The sequence below is a fragment of the Tiliqua scincoides genome, chromosome 3, assembly GCF_035046505.1.
Source record: "Tiliqua scincoides isolate rTilSci1 chromosome 3, rTilSci1.hap2, whole genome shotgun sequence".
In the NCBI taxonomy this organism is placed as follows: Eukaryota; Metazoa; Chordata; class Lepidosauria; order Squamata; family Scincidae; genus Tiliqua; species Tiliqua scincoides.
The window spans coordinates 34,546,501-34,553,655 of record NC_089823.1 but is presented as its reverse complement, the minus strand read 5'-3'; positions in this window follow the sequence as shown (position 1 = coordinate 34,553,655).

Below are 7,155 nucleotides of genomic sequence, written 5' to 3'. Positions count from 1 at the left end.
CTGCTTTGTGCCTCTTGCTTACCATCTACTTGATGAAGAGTTCTGCAGGGCTCAAAAACTTACTGTTGGATAATGTGTTACCTTTTGGTTGCCTCTAATAAAGGCGTTATTTAAAATTAGTTTCTTATTAAATAACAGTCAATTATTAATGTTGTACAGCGTTTAAAAAAGGACTGTGAAATAAAGCTGACAGCTATTTTGGTTCCATTGTACCTTCCAGGGAGTCACTTTACCTGATAAAGGACAGATCATAGATCAGGCCAATCCCCAGCAGGCCATGTGTCACTTTTTATGTACATAATCTTGAATTATTACTATTACTATTACTATTACTATTACTATTACTATTATTATTATTATTATTATTATTATTATTATTAATTTATACCCCGCCTTTTTGCCCAATGGGCACACAAGGCGGCTTACAACACTTTAAAAATACAACATTAAAAACAATCATTAAAAACAATTTACAATAATTAAAAAATCTAAAAACAAACAAACAAACCCCGTGGATTTTCATATAAAAAGCAAGAACGCCAGCCAGCCTGTCAACAATTAAAAACTTTTTGAAATAATAAGGTCCTCAGTCCATGCCGAAACGTTAGCAACGAGGGAGCAGTTCTCAGTTCTAAGGGGAGGGTATTCCACAGTTCGGGGGCCACCACTGAGAAGGCCCTCTTCCTGGCCGCCACCCCCTCACATCTCTTAGTGGCGGCACAGTCAAAAGGGCCCCCCCAGATGATCTAAGAGCAAGGGCAGGATTGTAGGGAAGGAGGCGGTCCCTCAAATACCCCAGACCCGAGCCACTCCACCTTATTTTGGCCCTTTCAAGACATTCTCAGGTGATTTTGCCAGCCCATGTGATCTGCTGAGCCTTTGCTCTATTATCTTTGCCCTGCCCCCACCCTTGTCACTCCCTTTCTGGGCTTCAAGCCAGAAGGAGCACTATGCACTCATGACCGTGGAGCCATGTGTCAACTGGTATGGCCATACAGTTAACTTTGTGAGTACCACTTTGAAAGCGTCTGTGTGTCACTAGTGGCAAACATGCTGTGGGTTGGCCACCCCTGCCATATTTGAATTTCACTTGGCCTCAACTTCCATTTAAGTTTGTTTTTTTCTCATTAATGCTGCAAGTTTTCCAGTTTTAAGCTGCCTGTTTATGCTTCAGTTACACTTTTAAAAATCATCTCCTCCTTTGTGTGAATGCCATTACAAGCTCCAGAGTGGCAGCTGTGTTGATCGCTTGCAGCAGAAACAGTGACTCTTGTGACACCTTAACAAATACATTTAGGAAGTTAGGATTCCGCCCTTACAATAAGATTCTGTTGTTTTCATTCTGAATCAGATTCAAGATCCAATCTTCATAGAATTGCAGAGGGAAAAGGCAACTGGCCATGTCCAAAGGTTAGGGCTGGCCCCAAAATGAGGCCAACTGAAGCAGTTGCCTCAGGCAGCAAATGGGTCAGGGTGCCCATCTCTACCTTCTTGCCTCCACTGCTTCTGCTCACTGGATTGAAAAGGAAGAGAGAGACATAAAGAAAGAGAAACCATGACAGGGAAGAGAGCACTGTGGGAATATTGGGTAGTGGAAGGAGCAGAGGCTCACCCATTATTGGGTACAGGGGAGCAGCATTTTGGCATGCCACCTAAGGCATCAGGAGACCTTGGGCTGGCTCTGCCAATGGGGTTGTGTGGATTTAGGGCCCAACCAATGGGCTTCCAGCCCTGGTGCTGAACTCCAGCACCAGTGCTGGATGTCACAAATGTGCCATAACATACCATAACATGTCCATGACACTCCAAGAAGATAGACTGCAGGCACTGGGCCAACACCAGCTGGCGCCTGGCCTCCTGTGCTGATGACTTGCAGCGTTGGCAGCAGTAAGTTCACCCACCATGCCACAGCTTGCAGGGTGGGGGGCAGGCATTCCAGGGCAGGGGTGGGTGGGGCAGGGCAGGGGGAGGAACCAGCCCAGGAGGTTCCTGAACAACCTGACACGGAGGGTCTCCTACCTGCGCCAGCAAACCAGCCTGCACAGATGCAAGGAGGCCCATTGCGTGACTGATATCTTTCCCTGGGGGAAGGAGATGAAAGTTCCCTTCCCCTGAGGAGACCTCTGGCCGTCCCAGAGGGGCCACTTGATACAGCAGTAGCCGTTTTGGCAACACCAGCAGAATTGCCAAGGATAGGATTGGGCTGTCCCAGTCCAATCCTAACTAACTTTCCGGAGTAGGTGCAGCAGTGCCAACAGGGCACACTCTACACCTGAAGTTGAGTACATCATGGAGGCCTCTTCAAGCTAGGGGAACATTTGTTCCATTATCTTGAGGCTGCATTGCAGCTGCATCAGCACTGGAAAGTTGGGTAGAATTGGAGTGTGAATCAGCTTAAAACTAATCCTGTTTGCTTAGCTGTTAGGTTTCTACCCTATCTGTGTAGACAGAGCTAATGTGGGAAATCAAGAGTCATGGTAGCCTGGGATTTAACTGAAGACCAAATTGTGTCTAACGGAAGAATCCAAATCTAGGCCAGGCCTTCTATACCTCCGATTTACAGTTTGGCTTTGCTGCCAATTCACATAGCTCTGATAGTTTCTTCTGAACAACTATGGCAGAAGCTTTTTCAAAGAATTAATGAGCTTGCGTGAGGATGGAAGAATGGAAGGGACTCAGCCAAGAAAAAAGATTACAGATACCATGTATGAGAATGCAGGCATGCTTTTCACATCAGCATAGAGAATTCCAATTCATGTGTCGTTTTTTGGTTGTGAACTTATTCCACTGTTGCCCAGAAGGGTTTCATTTAAGCACTTATATTGGAGGAAAAGTTAGATCTGCATTTCAAAAGTCTGTTTCAAACAAAAAACATATTGGCACGTTCTTAATCCCAAATGTATGGCAGTTCCAGACTACAGTACATTTCGGTGACATGAAATATCATGGTGGTGGTGGTGGTGGGGGGTTGAGGAAAAGAATGGAGAACCACGTGGATCTGGAGTCATACCAGAAAGCACTGAATTGCCATACACTCTAAAGTTTGCTTATGTATTGGCAATGCGTTGACTACCACACAGGTCACAGTATTAGCAACAAGCTTGAAAAAGACTGCCGTCGCTTTTTTCCCATTGTTGCATGGGAGGATCCCACACAGAGGATTCAGAAAATGGATCCGTAAGGTAGCATCCATTCACTGCCAGCTGATTCTGGCAGTGAATGATCTTCCACAGGAAACACATTTGTTCCAGCTTTATGCACTCATCTCATTAGCTCTATTTCTCTAGGAAAATAAGACAACATCATTTGTTGTTAGTGACACGAGGCCAAGAGATGACAACACACACCTTTTATAGAGAGGAAAAAAATGACCCTCGACTTTAACCAATCACCCTTCTCCTGCCCCATCCCTATATATCTATTGCATGGCGATTTGCTTTATCAAACTGGATTCTTTTGTGGAGCATAGCTCTGCACTTTCGGCTACCATGGTTACAGGCTGACTTCACTGGCTAGGAATTGCACTACCACACCGTCTCTTGAGTCTTACAGGCATTTAAGGGCAATGGCTTTGGAAGACAGAGTGCCTGCATCACGTGGAGGTGGGAGAAACCCTTTCGGCTTGACTTGGGCAATAGCTGCAGAGTCCTTTTGTAAGTAGCCAGAGAAGTCGTGGAAGCAGAATTGCTCCTTATCTGAGGTTACAGCTGAAAATACCACAGCAGTCAGCAGCTGGATTGTTTGGGGTGAAGGGGCCTAAAGTGTTGGGGAAGCATTGAAAAACAGTCACAACAGGAAGCCAACATACTTAAAGTTATTTAACTGTAACAGAATATGAATAAAACCAATAAATGAAGTAAAAAAAATAAAACAAAGTAAAAACAATGAAGTAAATAGAACATAAACAATACAACTTGGTTCTATAAAACTTAAAATAAGGCCTCAGTACCGACAATATTGGACTTCATTTTCAACAAAATTTAAAGGTGAAAACACTTCCAGGGTGCAGTTTATATGTGTTTGATTATAAATGGAATCCCTTCATCTGTAGTCTGAAGTGCTACACTTCAGGATGGCTCCTATCATGTCACTGAATGTGTGGATTGCCATTATAGTAAATAGAATGTAATGAATTCAGGTAAACCTGTGCATGAACCATTGTGACGGGCAGGCACCCAGGAAGCTGCCAGGAGTCTCCTTTGGGAAAGAGGACTTTCGTCCCCCTGAGGAAAGCCCTGGCCCCAGCAAGAGGTCTCCTTGCATCTGCGCCAGCTATTTTGCTGGCGCAGACACAAGACCCTCTGTTTTGGGCCATCCATCCCAACACAGAGTTCAGGATCTGATGGAGCAGGGCTCCGCTGCTCTTGCCCCCCCTCTGATCCTGGCTCCTCCCCCTGCCCTGCCCTGCCCTTGTTCCACCCTCCCCTTGCCCCTCAGAGGCCACACTGCCACTCGATGGTTTCATTTACCCCGGCAGCGGCCAATCCTCCTCCTGCCGGCACTGGGCCCGGCACCTGATTGTCACTGGCTCAGCGCCAGTGCTCCCTACTCTCCAGGTACTGTAAGCATGCTTATTGGCACATTTATGGCACCCAGTGCTGGCGCTAGGGCTCGGCACAGGTGCTAGGTATAGGATTGGTCTCTAAGAAAGTAATCAACCCTGACTGTTCATTTGAAGGTCAGATACTGAAGCTGAAGCTTAAATACTTTGGTCACCTCATGAGAAGGGAAGACTCTTTAGAAAAGACCCTGATGTTGAGGAAAATTGAAGGCAAAAAGGGAAGGGGACGGCAGAGGATGAGATGGCTAGATAGTGTCACTGAAGCAATGAGCAAGAATTTGAATAAACTCTGGGAGTTAGTGGTAGACAGGGAAGCCTGGCGTGCTGTGATCCATGGGGTCACAAAGAGTCAGACACAACAACTGAACAATAACTAAGAAAGTAAAAGAAGTTTTTACTGCTGTTGCCCATAGTGTCAGTGCATGGGATTGCAGCTTCCAACAATTATTATGAGTTAGAGACTATAATGGCAGTCTAAAGAACTCTACCCAGCCTCCTTACATCATGCCTCAGAAATCTGGCTTAAGGTTGAATTCCACCAGGGCTCAGTGAGTTTCACTTTCCTCTCCACCTCTCTAGGGGATAGTATGTCTTAATTATAGTAGACGCTAGTCATACCTGTTGCCGTCTCTGAGCTGATTCAGTCCTGTGGCAAAAAATTCGCTGAATGAGCTGACACATGAAATGATTTTAAAAGAAGTGGGGAATGAGTTAACCTCTGGAGTGATTGAAGTTAGTCAGAGGGCTAAATGGAAAATGAGAGAAATCAATGAAAACAGTACTGGCTCTCCTACTTTTTGCAGAAGTGCAACTGTCCCTGTTCATCCCAACATAGCTTCCCTCACAGGGGCTATTGTTGGTGACTCTCTTGTGTCTATTGTTAGACTTTGATTCTCTTTGAGACAGGGATGCTCCTTCATATTCATCTGCTATCTAGACTACTTTTTAAAACGATAATTTTACTAAAAAGAAAGTAATTTTCATACAATTTTTTATGAGAAAAGGATTTAACAAAATATAAGAATATTAGTAAGACAAAATCCTTGTAATAATGAGATTTCTTTTGAACCTCAATCATATAATATGTATAGAATTATAATTATATCATTATAATGTGGTGCGCTGTAATCAAATCTGACCAAAGTGACACATGCCTTTCAGGAAAACATTTTGCTGATGGTTTATTATTCACAAATGAGATGACTGGGTACTACTCATTGATGAAAGTGTCCAAGTCAGCAAATTTCAACCATTGTGCTGTGGCACACTGGTGTGCCTCATATGGTCTGCAGGTGTGCTGCTGAAGTTTGGGGGAGGATCATTTATTTGTAGGGCCATTATGGGATGTGAGCCCCCCCCCCCCCACTGGCAGTGTGGTGTGCCTTGTCAATTGTCAAAAAAGTGATGGTGTGTCTTGACAATTTTAGCACCTTGTCAGTGTGCCATAAGATGAAAAAGTTTGAAAATCGCTAGTCTAAATCATGCTGCTTATTATAAGCATGACAGTGTTTAATTTTTCCATTAATACAAAGGACCATATCTGTTGATACCATAGCTCTGCTGTAGAACAGAAACTGTATAAACTACTTTGGAAACTTTTTTGTTGAAAAGAGGTGTGTGTGTGTGTGTGTGTGTGTGTATTCTAAATAATAATAAACATAGTTTAGAATATTGTTGGCATCCTTTAGTCTTGGAAGACTATGGTATCACGCTCTGAATGGTGGCTCTGGAACAGTGTCCTCTCCAGTACGCAAAGCCTGGGTAAAGTAGGTATGGAGGATAGGCTGTTACCCATGCAGCAAATCCCCCCTCTCCACGTCGCTGAAATGGTCCAATGGAAAGGCAGAGGCCAATATGGTTGGTTCCAGCGGCGTCGCAGGAGTTGCCAGAACGTGACTGTGTTCAGCCATGAACTGCCTCAGGGACTCCGGCTCCAGATTTTGCCTCGAGGTTGACTCCTGATGCCTTTTCCATAACTGGATGTAGCCACAAGGCAGTGGAGGTTTGGGATCAGAGTTTTCCTTCTCTCAGATGAGCTGCCTTCCCAGGCTGACGAGCCCCATCTTCCCAATGGCTGTTTAGTCGCCTCTTACGACAAGTACAGCCAAACTGAGGGCCTATTCTTATCCCCAGCCCCCAGGGGAGTTTAGAATATTAATATATTTATTATCAAGCATTTTAAAAAATCCCATCACTTTCAATGAGCGCAGTTAAGCATGTTCTTAATATGTTTCCATTGAAATAAGAGGAACCTAAAAATCGTTAAGGGTGCTGGGTCATGTCCATTGTTAGTGCTGCATCATGACTTTCTGAGAACTACAGCATTTGGACACACAGGCTGCAATCCATACTTACCTGGGAGTGAGCCCCCTTGACTGTAATGGCACTTACTTCAGAGTAGACATGTCTAGGATTGGGCTCTGAGTGTGGATGAAATACACAAACTCACAAATCCAAAATAACTGCACAGTTTTGAGAATATTTTGATTAGGCCAAAGCAAGCAAGCAAGCAAGCAAGCAAGAAAGAAAGAAAGAAAGAAAGGAAAGAAAGAAAGAAAGAAAGAAAGAAAGAAAGAAAGAAAGAAAGAAAGAAA